The following is a 13,725-nucleotide window of genomic DNA, read 5'->3' as shown; positions in this document are numbered from 1 at the left end:
CACCCCCCTCCACAATCGCAAAAATAAGCTCTGTGATTAACAAAGGTTTATGATGTTTACACGTTTTGTCTATCAAGATAATCTTTACACCATTTGTTACTTCGAAAGACGAAATACAATCGGCAGAAGTAAAAACCTAGCACGATGATATAAACAGACTACACTTAAGGTCACTCGATATCAACGTCATCGCTCATAGGCCGCGTCTTAAATCGCCTACTTCCATACTATATAGCAGGCGAACATGATCATGAATAGTATGTCCGAAACCTCAGTATGCAAAAAAAAACAGTAGACGAGATATTCGTACCCGCATATTCGTAAGCGTGGATCGGATGGACACTTATCTATCCCATGATGCCACGGGAGCTGCGCAAAGGTCAAATTTCAAAAGTGAATCAAATAAATATAGCAGAAAACTTTAAGGCGGACGTTCGTTTTTAATGCAAGTTCCAATAAATACATTTCTTGTGACTAATTCGTGTTTTTAATCAAAGCTCACGTGTAGTTTGTTGTTAATACGTATATATTGGACCATTTATTTTAGAACTGCAATAGCTGTAATTTGTATGCTAGAGGTATGAACGGGGATGCTTCAGTCTGGACCGACGAAATGTATTACCAAGCAAGAAGCCATGATAACATCATCATCAAACGTGCAGATGGTCTAGAATAGATTCCCATCGACTGCCCAGGTGTAAAGTGTCTAACAGTCATTTATTATTATGCATCCTTTAGAAATAAAGAAAAAATAAATATCACTAGAACTGCATCTAAACATTCTTCATTCGTTTACATGAGTATTCCAAATCAGCTTGTAACCTTCTGAAACAGTTCATAAACAAGTTTAAAGAGCACATGACCTCCTAATATCGGGGTCAACAACATCATTTCCAAAGTGGCTGCCTCTATCTGCCCGGTACAGTCCGTCTAATTAGAGCTAACGGACACACATACACTGCTGTTTGTTCTTGACAATAAATGCTCCGGAATCTCCAATGATGTCAGTCCTGCCACTTTAGCGTCTGGAGGGAAGCTGTCCACCTCCATTGAGAACACAGATGGTTAAGGACAATAAGACAACAGAATGTTCACGCATCTATGGAATAGATTGTTTGTGCATTCAGGCTCACAGAAGGCTGATGCTTGTTGTGATGAAGAGCTCTGGACACACTGCAAGTGATTACAAATGCAAACCAGGACCAAACCATCATTATGAAAAACATATTTGAAGATAACATGAGGAATTAGTTTAACCTAGATACATTTCCCACAACAATCAACTTTTAAAAAGGTTACAAAGTTTGTTTGAACTTAGACCTTTGAGAACCTGTTGCAAATGTGTGTTATATGTTTATTGCACAAATTGAAATAAAACACAACGAACAAATCTTGTTTTATGCTTTTCCGTGTGATAAAATGGAAAACTAAAATGTTTTGACGGATGTCACTTTGAATCAGATTTTTGTTTCAATTTCACTATGACTCGTTCAGCTCGATTCTCATTGACTATTCAACATCAGAATGAGGCACATTTCTGTTGTGAACAGCACATCCTCCAAGGTTACTCCAGAAAATTCAGTCAAACTAATAAACCTTTAATAAGGATGTTAGTTAAGTTGCATCAGCAGCCATCCTGAAACACAACTGTAGGAAAACTAACACTCCTTCACAAAGGTGTCAAAGACAAGTCAACTTACAAGGTGGTAATAGGATGCAAATGACCTACTGGAGGGAACTAAAATACAAAAAAAATCAGCTTTGAATAATTATTTCCCTTATGGCTTCTTGAACAAGTGTTCGCACTTAAAGTCAGTTTAACGCTCTTTCAAAAGACAAGCTGTGGAGGTCAGTCATCAATTTCCTTTTTGTGTCTCAAATTATGTTACAAAAGAACAAAAAGCAACCATTTAGCTGGGAATGGTCGTTAGCTCTTGAATAAGAAATGCCAACTTATTATACGTGCAATTTTCTGAATGGACAAAAGACTCTGGAACAAAGAACAAAGAGCCAAATGCATTCAGTCTTAAAAGGAAACCCGTGTTTGTTAAGCAGGACTTCTGGGAATTTAGACAGAATGAGATCTAATTTAAACAAGGTAATAGTTGTACAATTCCCACTTTAGACATTTCCTCATTAAATTAGCAGATGGAGTCATTTGTTTCGGGCCCAAGGTCGGACACCATTTAAGAAAGAACATTGATACTAAAGACTTCAAATCGTTCAAGTGAAACCGCAAAACTCATTCTGGACAAACAACCCTTTGTCCAGGTGTGTTATCTGTGTTTGTATATGCCTGACAAGTAAATGCCAAAATACTGTTCTGAACAGCAGGCACCCGATACGGCGTGGCAGCCATTTAACGCTTACGCCCTCCCCTTCATACCAGCTGTCAGAAAGAGCCACAGAACTCTGATTCCTTCAGTCGTGAAGACACATCGAGAATAAGCGAAGTGTTTGTGCGGGTTCAAACAAGCGCACTTGGCTGTCAGAGTGCACGGCTGTGTGAGGGAGCTTCACTTTACTGCCTTACTCCCCGCCAGCCTCTGAGATGGCCCTTCCTCCTGTTGTCACCGCACATCCATCCCGTCTGCCGCAGGGACTGACGCCTTACAAACAAACAAGTGACTGATCATCAACACCAGCGGTGTGAAAACTGTTAAGCTAGTTTTTAGTCTTGTTCCGGGGCCGAAACCTAAAATATAAAAGTCATTTATCATCCAAATAATGAAAACGGTGATCATCTGAACAAATATTAAAAGGTTTACACTAAGATACAATAAAGGTGGCAGGAAGTGTTCTATGCAGCAATGCCAGAAAAGGTTGCCAGATTTTCGAAACAACACTTTAATGAATGAATTACTTTTATACTAGTAATCTTTGACGTATAAATCATCAAATAGCGTCACTCTTTAATTATTGTTAGAATATACATTTGGTAGAGTAATTTAGTTCATTACGTGCTTATACTGTAGGTCACCTGTATGTTTTATATATATTAAATCTATAATCTGAATCAGTTTAAAAGTAACCAAATGTTGCAACCCCGCACAAATGAAACATCCCTCCTCGCTTAACTTTTTATAGCCTGTAGAACCTGTTTTACAAATCTTTGGGTTTTTCTGGACACATACAATCTGACGAAAAACCTTTTGGGAACCTTTTTTACACGGCAGTTGTGGGAATTGTTTTTAAATGTATTTGGGTATTTGACAAATATCCACACTATGGTGTGACAAAGCACAAATGTAGAAAACAAACTGCTAATAATACATTTCATTTATATTTATAATATAAAATTGCATAAGAGAGCATAATTAATGTTAAATATAGCATAATTTCAGTCTTTTCCGTCACACCATAGGACACATTTATGGTATTTGTTTACAACACAGATACCTACTTTGTATAAAACAATTTGTTCCCATAAACAGGATCAAAATTGTGTGAAAATTATAACATGAGGCACGAACATAACAGTGTTCGGTGCATAATATGAAAAATGAGAGCAATTTCATCAAGGTGAAGATTGATTCTAAAATGAATTGATTTATTATAGTTTGCAATCGAGCTAATGTGGTGTTAACACGTTATTTAACTGTTTGTTTTTAGGATTCCTACAGCAGTTGTGATAATAGTTTTGGTACGACAACAGATGGCCATTTTTGTGGCCCAATATTTAAAAAGTGATGGGAAGAGCTTTAAATTAAGACTTAAGAACACAAATGCTTAGGAGCTATACAAACATAAATGAATCGCTGGTTAAATCCATAATGTGCATTTCCCTCAGAATACACATCTATTTACTTACGAATTGATAGAAAACGGTTTAAGCCATTTAGCCAGGGTTGGCAGGCTACCATTCTGGCATGTACTGTACATCTACGCTTGTGTCCTCGTGTTGGTGTTTCTGGCCTGCTTTACACAGAAACCTGTCACAGGCCGAGACTAATGGTGCGTGTAGACTGAGATGTACTGTACCTTCTCCAGCAGAGATACAGGCCAGCGTATGGTCTTACATACTGTGCAGAAACACAGAAGAGCTAACGAGAGACAAACAGTGCACCGCGGTCATGTTCCAGTGAAGAGATAACTGCGGATTATGATGGGTGTTAGCAAGCAGCGGTGATGTAGAGGAGTTGTTTCCTTTAAAGGTGAGATGTGTGCAGTGTGTAATTCACATCATCCATTACATTTACAGTGACTTCAGCCCAGAAAACATGAAAGTCTGTAAATAAGTCGTGAAAAACTCCACAGCTGCTGGCGGACTGGCAAACTCAGTTTTTTACAACGGTAAAATATTGCAATATGTACAACATTTTGCCCAGATGAGAAAATACTGTAGGTGTGGCTTTAATGTGTAGTATACTGTAGTACAGTGTATTAAAGTAATAACTACACTTTGTAAACGTATACTACAGTATTGTGTAGTATTAAATATGACTAAAACAAGTAAACACTATAGTATACTGTACTTTATTATTTACTATAGTAAGATTCTAAACACAAGTTTACTAGTTTACTATAACAAATAGTACTACAGTATTCTTATGGAGTTGTAAATGTTTTATATTGATTTCATATTGATTCTATGTTATATTGCATCTGTTTAGTGTTAGTCTTTTAGATAGTTATATTTATGTAAATACTTCTCACACACTACTTCTGCTGCTGTGTTTTTCATTTCTTTATTGTTGTTCATAATATGTTTTTCCGCACTGTTTTTACACCAAGCAAGAAAGGCCTCAAGGCCATGCAAGAACTCGCAGATCTCAGACTATGATATCTGGTGCACACGTTGCACAATCACCTATGGATCTGCCTTATTCTGTCATTCGTCAGACGCTCCATACGTTCTACTGTTGTCCATGCCATAAAATCAATAAAAGTGACTGTAACTTTAAAATAAAGCACCAGAGTGGCACGTTGATCAGGATTAATGTTGCGTGATCATGAAACATATGCCCTTATGAACTCATCGGCTTTGTTGATTTTCTGCGTGCCTCAAACATTGCGGGTTATTTAGTGATTTCTGCATCATGTGCCTAATCGCAGCACACATCTTTTCCATTGACCTCTGGAAGCGGTCCAGCGGCTCAAGGATAATTAGACCTCTCCAATCTATTGCATCCTCTTACACCCCTTCACTCATTTATCAACATGTGCCATGACATAACCAATACTGTGGATGAGCTATTATCCAATAAAGGGGATTTTACAAATCTGATGTTTTGGAATATTTGGGGTGCAGCACTTGAGATTTCCCTGCTGAAAATCAAATCTAATGAAATCAAATCTCTTTAATAAACCAATTGTTTCTCCTAGACATGCAATGAGATATAGAAAGCAAATGGAGAATTTTGCACCAACTTGTTTTTTTAGACCCCAGTAATCTCACATGCTGTTTCAGAACAACAATAAAACGTAAACAATGTTATCAGATTCTAAAAATCTCACGTACTGAGCAATGTTATCTACAATTATTTTATATCTGCGTTTACCGTTTGTTGAACTGAGTTGCGCTATTTCTACATTTACATTTTTTTCATTTTGAAGATGCTTTTAACCTGCAAATGAGATTCGCTTTCTATTTTCTTCCCTCTGAAGGAATTTAAAGGGATCTGAGGAACTTTATAAAAAAAACCACATCAACAAATAACTCTGGGAATATTGTAGAAATAAGCATTTTGACAAATATTTAAGTCATTTCAACATTTCGAGTTAGTATGAAGTGCCACCTATATAAAGTGCATGCGTTCAAAGCTCCTCTGGATGCGTTTACGATAACTGAACCCATCCGAACCCGTCCCCACCATCTCCTCGACTCACTCCAACCCAAATAAAGCATCAGTGTAGCAGCAGGATGCTGTTCGTCTGCCCTCTGTGATTCCTGTGTTGTTCTAGCACGTGGGAACATCACATCCCTGATTACCACCAGCGTTTCTACGGGGACTATCAATCTCCTTGGCAACAGCATCATTGTATGTTTCTATGTTGCTCATTGAGCGAGCGTTCGTCGCTCACCTCCTACAGCGGCTCTGCTCCCCCGGATCCGTACCGCCCTGAAAGAACAACACATTACACAAAAAGCAAAAGAAGCGATGTAAATAATTCAGCGGCGAATAATGCTGTGTTTTGATCGCTCGAGGCGGCTTTATAAAGGACACAAATAAATAATGCTTCTTTACCGATGCAATCACGGTGCAGCTTTTGTCAGCGCTCGTTTGCGTTGAAAAACGTTCAAGTTGCATTGACATATCTCAATCAATAACAGTTCATCCATTCAACGCCAAACACATTCTTTTCAATCCATCCGGATGGACGGTTATTCTTTCCAATGCATCTACTGTACGTTTGAGGCCAAATGTGTATCTGCATTCACTTTTAAATGAGTCTCTGTAGTCATTAGAGACGGTGACTGTGGCACGGTTATGTGCCCCGAGCGCGGGTATATAACCCAGCTGAGGAGTGGCAAGGGAGAGTCTTAGCACAAAGAACTGGTAATGTATGTTGATTCGGCTGTAGGGGCCATTCTTCATTGGTGCGGTTTTCAGATAGGGCACACCTGCTCGCATCAGCCTAAATTATCGGCTTTGCTCTGTAGACTCATGCTAATTACACCCCGGCGATACATCAATGTGGATTGATTTAGCTTTGCTCCACGGAGCACAAAAAGCCCTTTTAATCATTTCCCCATCTACCTCGATCGGAGGTCCACAGTCTTCAACAAGGCCACAGGAATGAGATACAGCATCCCAGAGTAAGAACGCAGATGTTCCAGGACTGATCAGAGGCGTCACGTGAGTGTTTTCTCTGACATTGCCTTCACGGCGGAGGGTTTGTTACGAAATGCTCCTGTGGTCGCACATTGTGTAAGATGACCTTTAAAAAGTGCTACCTCGAGTCAGGGTTTAATAACTTCCATAAGAAACCTTCAGAGTTACATAAACCTATAAGGCTCAGAACGGTTTCATTTACAGTAAATATGACAGACGGACATGTAGGAGATGCCCTTACAAATAAAGTGTGTATACTTTAGATTCATTTTATTTAGTTTATTGTAAGCATACTTCATGTAAGTAACTTCAATATGCTATTTCAATAGTTTAAGTGTAACAGCAATAAACTTGAACACTCCTGTTTTGTTTGGGGTCAAATTGATATCCAACTTTGACATCCTCCGAAAGATAAACTGAAAGGTTTTCTTAAACCTCAAGTCTCGAAAATGGTCAGCAAGAACATGCATTTATATGATAAGAACAAAAATATATTAAAAAAATAATCATTCTTTCAGTAACGTTCTGGAACTATAGCTTAAATGGAATGAGGTTTAAAGCATCTACAGGTATAAGAATCAGGAGCTTCTTAAGGTTTCTGCAGGACAATATATACAAATATGTGACCGTGGACCACAAAACCAGTCATTATTAGCATTGTGAGGGTCAAAATTATAAATTTTTCTTTTATGCCAAAATAATTATGATATAACAGTATGTACAGAACACGTTCCATGAATATATTTTTGCATATTACCTTCTTTAACTATATCAAAAAAAAATTTGTGAGTGGATGCAGCAAAACAAAAATGTCAAATATTGCCCTATCCTATCAAACCATACACCAATGGAAAGCATATTAATTCCGCTTTCATTTTTGATCTAAACCCATAATTGGTCCAAAGTCACATACAGTATATGGAAACTTTTTTAAATTTAGGTAGGGAAAGTGTTAGTAAAAAAGCTAATTTAAATCTTTGTGGGGTGAATATAAACCCCACACATTAAATATTTGCTAAAATGGCACATAACAAGAGGGTTCATAACTAGTTTACAACTATTTTCTGAGAAAGTAGATTCAAAGTACACCTTTTAATTGATTTTATGTAATGTATTTTAGTGTAGTTTTTTCAATATACTGAAATGTATCATAATAATTAAACTCATTATCGTGCCTATCGAGAAAGCTTTCAGATGACTTGTGAGAATGGAGAAATAGTTAAGAGCATGATGGTAATTAATTACGAGTCATTTGTGATGCTAAATTACAGAGAGTTTTCAAACCGCACTGTGCAAATATTCTTAATAAATGTACCCCACGTGATTTAATCTTTGACACACATTTGATTTTTATTTTATATCATCTAATCTGATTATTATTTGAAACTACGCCACAGTCTTGATCTGATTTAAAAAGAACAGCATTACTGTTTGCCAGACACAAGGCATTTAATCATAATGTAAATTAGTGTTTATTTAAACACGAAAATGCTGTCACATGCTCGTCCGCTCCGTGAAATACACCTCGCTACTATTCAGCATTTCGACCATCAAAGCCAAAACTGATGCAATATGTGTGACAGCTGCGAGATCTGCAAAAATCTGCTCGCCGAGGTGCAAAAACACGGTCAACTCCGGCCGCACATTCATCATTCTCTCTGAGAGGTGTTCTATGAAAAATAATAACTCAGAGAACTTCTCTGGTGGCATTTCACTGAAGTTATCATCATTGCTTTTATGATTTACCTTTCCTTAATAATTACAGTGTTGGATGCAGTCAAAGCAGGCCTCATAACTTCATGTTCTGCATCATAAAACAAAGTTAATCTCGCCGCACAGGCTCATTATTGGGCATGAAAGCTTGTGGCGCGCCGTTGCCGGTTGATAATTGTATTTGTTACGTGGACTCTGTAAAGGGCGTCTGCTCCAGCGTGCTGAGATGCAGTGGAATTAGCTTTCTCCCCCGTGGCCATGATATATCAGCTCTTGTGGTGTGGTGCTTTTTAAATAAGGAGTGTGAAAGTGAGAAATCTTAGTCTGGCGAGTGTGTGGTCATTGGAACGATGGTGGTGAAATGTGATGCTCGGGCACTGTGGGGACCTGAATGGGGTTTTTTTTTAGAAGCTCCCTGGAGTTTCTGTAGATTCCCTGCGAGCGGCATTGTGATATTGAGCGGGTAGAAGACAGCTTATGTGATACTGCGGTACGGGTGACTAATAAGGCTGGGGAAATTGCAAACAGTATTTGCTAAGATCAACAAACTGGTTAAAATCTTATTCTTCCTGAAGCTGTATCCAGAGTCACCACGGACACCTGCGGTTTTCTGCAGGGACCTGATTACGACCATGTCTGCGGGCCGGTGGCATCATGGGATTGCTGTGAAATGTACTAATGCAACATTGTTTTTCAAAGTTTCAGTTTGGTACTTCTGTTGTAGAAAAACACATACTTTAACTCTAGTGTTAAAGGTATAGGTCACCGCAAATGAAAATTCTTTCATGCATTACTCAACCTCGAGTTCCAAATTGTAAGCGAATGAGAACCAAAACAAATGTATAAAATAATTAAATAACAGTTATACAATATTTTTTTCTACTATGGTAGTCAATGGTGCACCAGAAATCTCAGTTGCTAACATCTATACATTTGTTCCCGTACGTTTTTACGGTGTGTCTGCTCTTTTCCACTGTTGTCACATATCATTAACAGTTGGGGGGCTTTTCCAATGATTAACCTTCATTTGGCCTGTTATTTCCAGCAAATGTCCCATCATTCCATCCTGCAGAGCTGTGGAACCTCCTGATGGGCGAAAGCGTGTGACCATCATCTGTCACACCAGATTTTTTCATACCTCTGACCTATATCCTCTCTTTCTTCATATATTATCTTTCAATCTGCTGATAGGTTGACAGATTTCAGAATTAATTATCGTTTTTACAGCAAGCGCCTGAAAAGGTGAAATCCTGACAATTTGGTCCCAGTACTGTGTCACGTCCTATAAAACGGATTTATATAATTAATGTCAATATTTTCGCATCTGTCACAACATTGTAAGCTCCGCTGGAAGTGACATCTATTAAACTGGATGGAAATGTGCTCAAAAACAGATTTCATAAATGTTAATTTCATTATATTTAGAGTGGTATCTGTTTGTGCAAATCTCACTACTGATGCCAACGTGCTGTGTATGTTTTTTTGGGAAATGTTTCAGTAAGTGTTTGTAAAGGTGTTCTAGGTGTTTGCCAGGGCAATGCTACATTACGTGGCTGTGTTCTGGGTGGTTGCTTAGTGACCAAAGTAAAAAAGATAATGATATTCTGATATTTTGGTCCTTAAATGTGTCTCTAGTAGACCAAGGAATTATCATGCAAAGTCTAATCACACAAAGAATCAACTTATTTTGTTTTCTTGAGCATGAACAGTACAAAGCATTCATTTGTGTTTTTATACAAACAGAGACCATCATATAAATGGCACCAGACAGGACCAATTTGGGTCCTACTTAGAACTGCAGATGCCAAAAAATGGCCGGTAAGAAAATAAATTCAATATTGCTAATTTATTATTACATAAATCACAAAAAGTGCTATAAACAAACATAGCAACGCCAAGGTCATGGGTTGGATCCCAGGGGATACAAATGTATAGGACAATGCAATGGAAATCGCTTTGGATGAAACTGTCTTCCAAATGTAAATGTGATTGCACATTACTTTAACTCATCTATTTTAGCATCATCAAAATGAATGTAATTCTTTCAATTTAAAATAGTAATTTGATTATACTCAAAAACTTGTGTTGCTATATTTTATACAATTATTGTACATTTCAATAATCATGATATGATATGAGGGTTGGGGAAGCTACTTTGAAATTGTAGTTGATAAGCTCCAAGCTACTCATTATTAAAAGTAGTTAAGTTACAGCTTAGCTACCCATCTGAATAAGTAGTTAGCTACACTACAAGTTACTATAAAAAGTAGATAGCTTCTTTGAAACTACTTAAAATTTTTACATTCTCACATTCTTCTCATGCTTAACGTGGTCAACTTGGAGATGGTTTGAAACTAAAAGATGGATTAGTCCCAGCGCTAAAAGATGCCGGACATGAACTGCACGGGGTAAGTGAACCTGAGTCAAACGTCTGTGTTTTGTTTGCAATCGGCGCGTACATGCATTATGTAAACAATACAAACTTATAGGGAATCTACAGTTATGCATGGATAATGCGATGATGTATTGTATGCTCCGTACCCCTACACGCATCCAGGGGCTCGCCTGCTTTCGGAAATAATCGTACAGCTGCAGCCATCTTTTATAAATTTGATCAAACTAAAAACTCTTCGAAGACACGAAGTATGCAATACTACTAAAGGTAATCAAGCTTGATATGACATTGGCAGAAACTGCGTGTGTTACATCCGCTTTTATTTGTTATTTACATTTACGCATTTGTCAGACACTTTTATCCAAAGCGACTTACATTGCATTATCCTCCACATTTAGTTTTAAGTATCTGCAATCCCCTGGGATAAAACCCACTACCTAACGCCATGCTCTTAACATGAGCTACAGGAAAGCGGATTTGGATATACTTTTTTAATTCAGACATTCCTTCAGAAGTGAGCATTTTCGCAATATAAATTCATGTTAAATCAAATACATGTAGAAAATAAGGTTACTGCCATTACAAAAGCCTACAGTGTTTTCGTACAGTTTATGCAATCTGTTAAACAAACTTTCCGCAACATTATTATATGTCATGAACTGCAACTATGTCAAACTATGAACCAAAACTTGTTTTATTTATCTAGACAACACACTGTATCCAAAGTCCATGCACCACATAACATTGAAATAAAGATACTGACTTCTCTGTTTTCTGCATACCATCCTCCAAGACTCTTTTTTAATGCATCATGTGTCCTTGGACTGACCCATCCATTACTGCAGAAAGTGCTTGCGTTCAGAGAAAGAAGTGACATCACAATGTGGTAGCAAACCCTGAATCCTCCTCTCCCGCCTGCATGGAAACGTTAAGCCTGTCATCAATTCTTATTAAGTGACAACTGAAGGGCCCATTAGACACGCAAGGGATCATTATATTCCTGGTGCGTTTGCCTGTTTATCTCCAAAATGAAGAACATGCGAGAAACGCGTGTAAAGGGTAAACACATTTTGCAGCACGCACCACACTCTGTCCTGAAGAACTACTTTCCAGCGCTTGCGTGATGGTTACCGCAGCAGAAAGAAACGTGATCTATTGGACCCTTGAAATTTCATGCCTCTTTGAAGTTTCCTAAAGCAGGGCATCGTTTCTGAGAAGCCTCTTCATTCAAAGTTACATTGAGATAATAGCCGTTGAAAGCAATTACAGATGTTATGAGTCTTCATTAAAAGGCCATTCGCATGAATTGCATCGTTAGCTGTACTCCGCAGGAACAAAGTGCTTGTTTCAGGACACAGAAAACTACACCGACATACTTTTCTAGCGTATATGAAACAAATGAGAGAGATTCATCAGGCTTGGACCAAATTCTGAATTTTAGCATTGGCTTCATTTCAGATCGTGAGCTGGATGTTGAATTGAGTTTCATTACAGCAACGTGTTTAGATTAGGCTGCTTTGACTGTCCGGTTACCCCGTGCTGACAGATTCTATAACAGCACCATTATCCAGGTAAAAACGCACCCGTCTCCTGGAAATGTCCATTTGAAGATATTTTCTGTAAATGCAAATTACATTTCATTTCATAATAGTCATCATCTGTTACTGTTTGTTGAATTTTGGCTCTAAAATGGACAGATCAACCTAAAGTGAAAATGCTATCATTATTTGTTCTCCCTCATGTCGTTCCAAACATGTATGACTTCCTGATCTTAAGCAGAACACGAAGGAAAATATTTTGAAGAACCCTGGTAACCAAACAACATTGGACCCCATTGACTTCCATTGTATGAACACAAAACCACTGAGACGTTTCTCAAAATATCTTCTTTTGTTCAGAAGAAAGAGTCAAACAGGTGTTGAAGGATGTGAGGGGGAATAGATGTGGTGACACGGCCAGAAGCAACTCCTCACAATTGTGAAAAATAATCCCCAAAATGAAGAACTATTTAAGAGTAACTGTATAATTTCTCTGGGTTCATACACACAGAAACATTCACAGGGGAGGGATTTGTGGGTAAAAAAGAATCATTGATCGACCCGCATAAATAAAAATAAGCTCAGATCCAAATCTAAATCGATTTCATTGCGTGCTGATAATCTTGATTTACTCTTAAGATAAATAAATCAATAAATGCAGCTGCCCCTCCTCCATAAAAGGACATATTTTAGCGAAACCTTTACCTAAGACAAGAGTAAATCTTTTCTGAATTATATATAGTTTACATATTTATATCCCCCCTCAAAAAAACGTAATGTGTTTAATAAGTAGACGATTGGCTTTGTAGCTGCTTAGGTTTCCTTGAAAAGCCAACCAGCATATCATCATATGTTTATGATATCTCTATTATTTCATGCAAATATGGAAAAACATTGAATATTAATTCGGTGGCCAGAGGCTATCACAGGGAATTCTGTAATCTTCACCTCATTTCTGTTAAAAGATTGCCATCAGCGTTCAGGGACACACTGGATAATATGTGAAATAATATAAAAATTCGAAACAAACGTCAAATTGAAGAGATTACATAGATTCTTAACCTCGGGCCCACAAGGTTATTTCTTAGCACTGTGTTTTATAGCCATAATTCTACATAATTTACACTGTGAAAATAAAATCGTGTAGAAAACGGATGAAGTACTGGGAGAAAATTACAAGTACATTTTACCAGTACTGCATGGTATGCATTTTAATGCAGTGCAAAATGAAAAATATAGGTTAAGGAAAATTCCTTCATATCAATACAGTATTTTGTGCCCTGTTTTTACAGATTTTTCTCAA

Source organism: Barbatula barbatula, assembly GCF_947034865.1.
Source record: "Barbatula barbatula genome assembly, chromosome: 11".
Taxonomy (NCBI): Eukaryota; Metazoa; Chordata; class Actinopteri; order Cypriniformes; family Nemacheilidae; genus Barbatula; species Barbatula barbatula.
Note: the sequence above shows the minus strand (reverse complement) of the source record.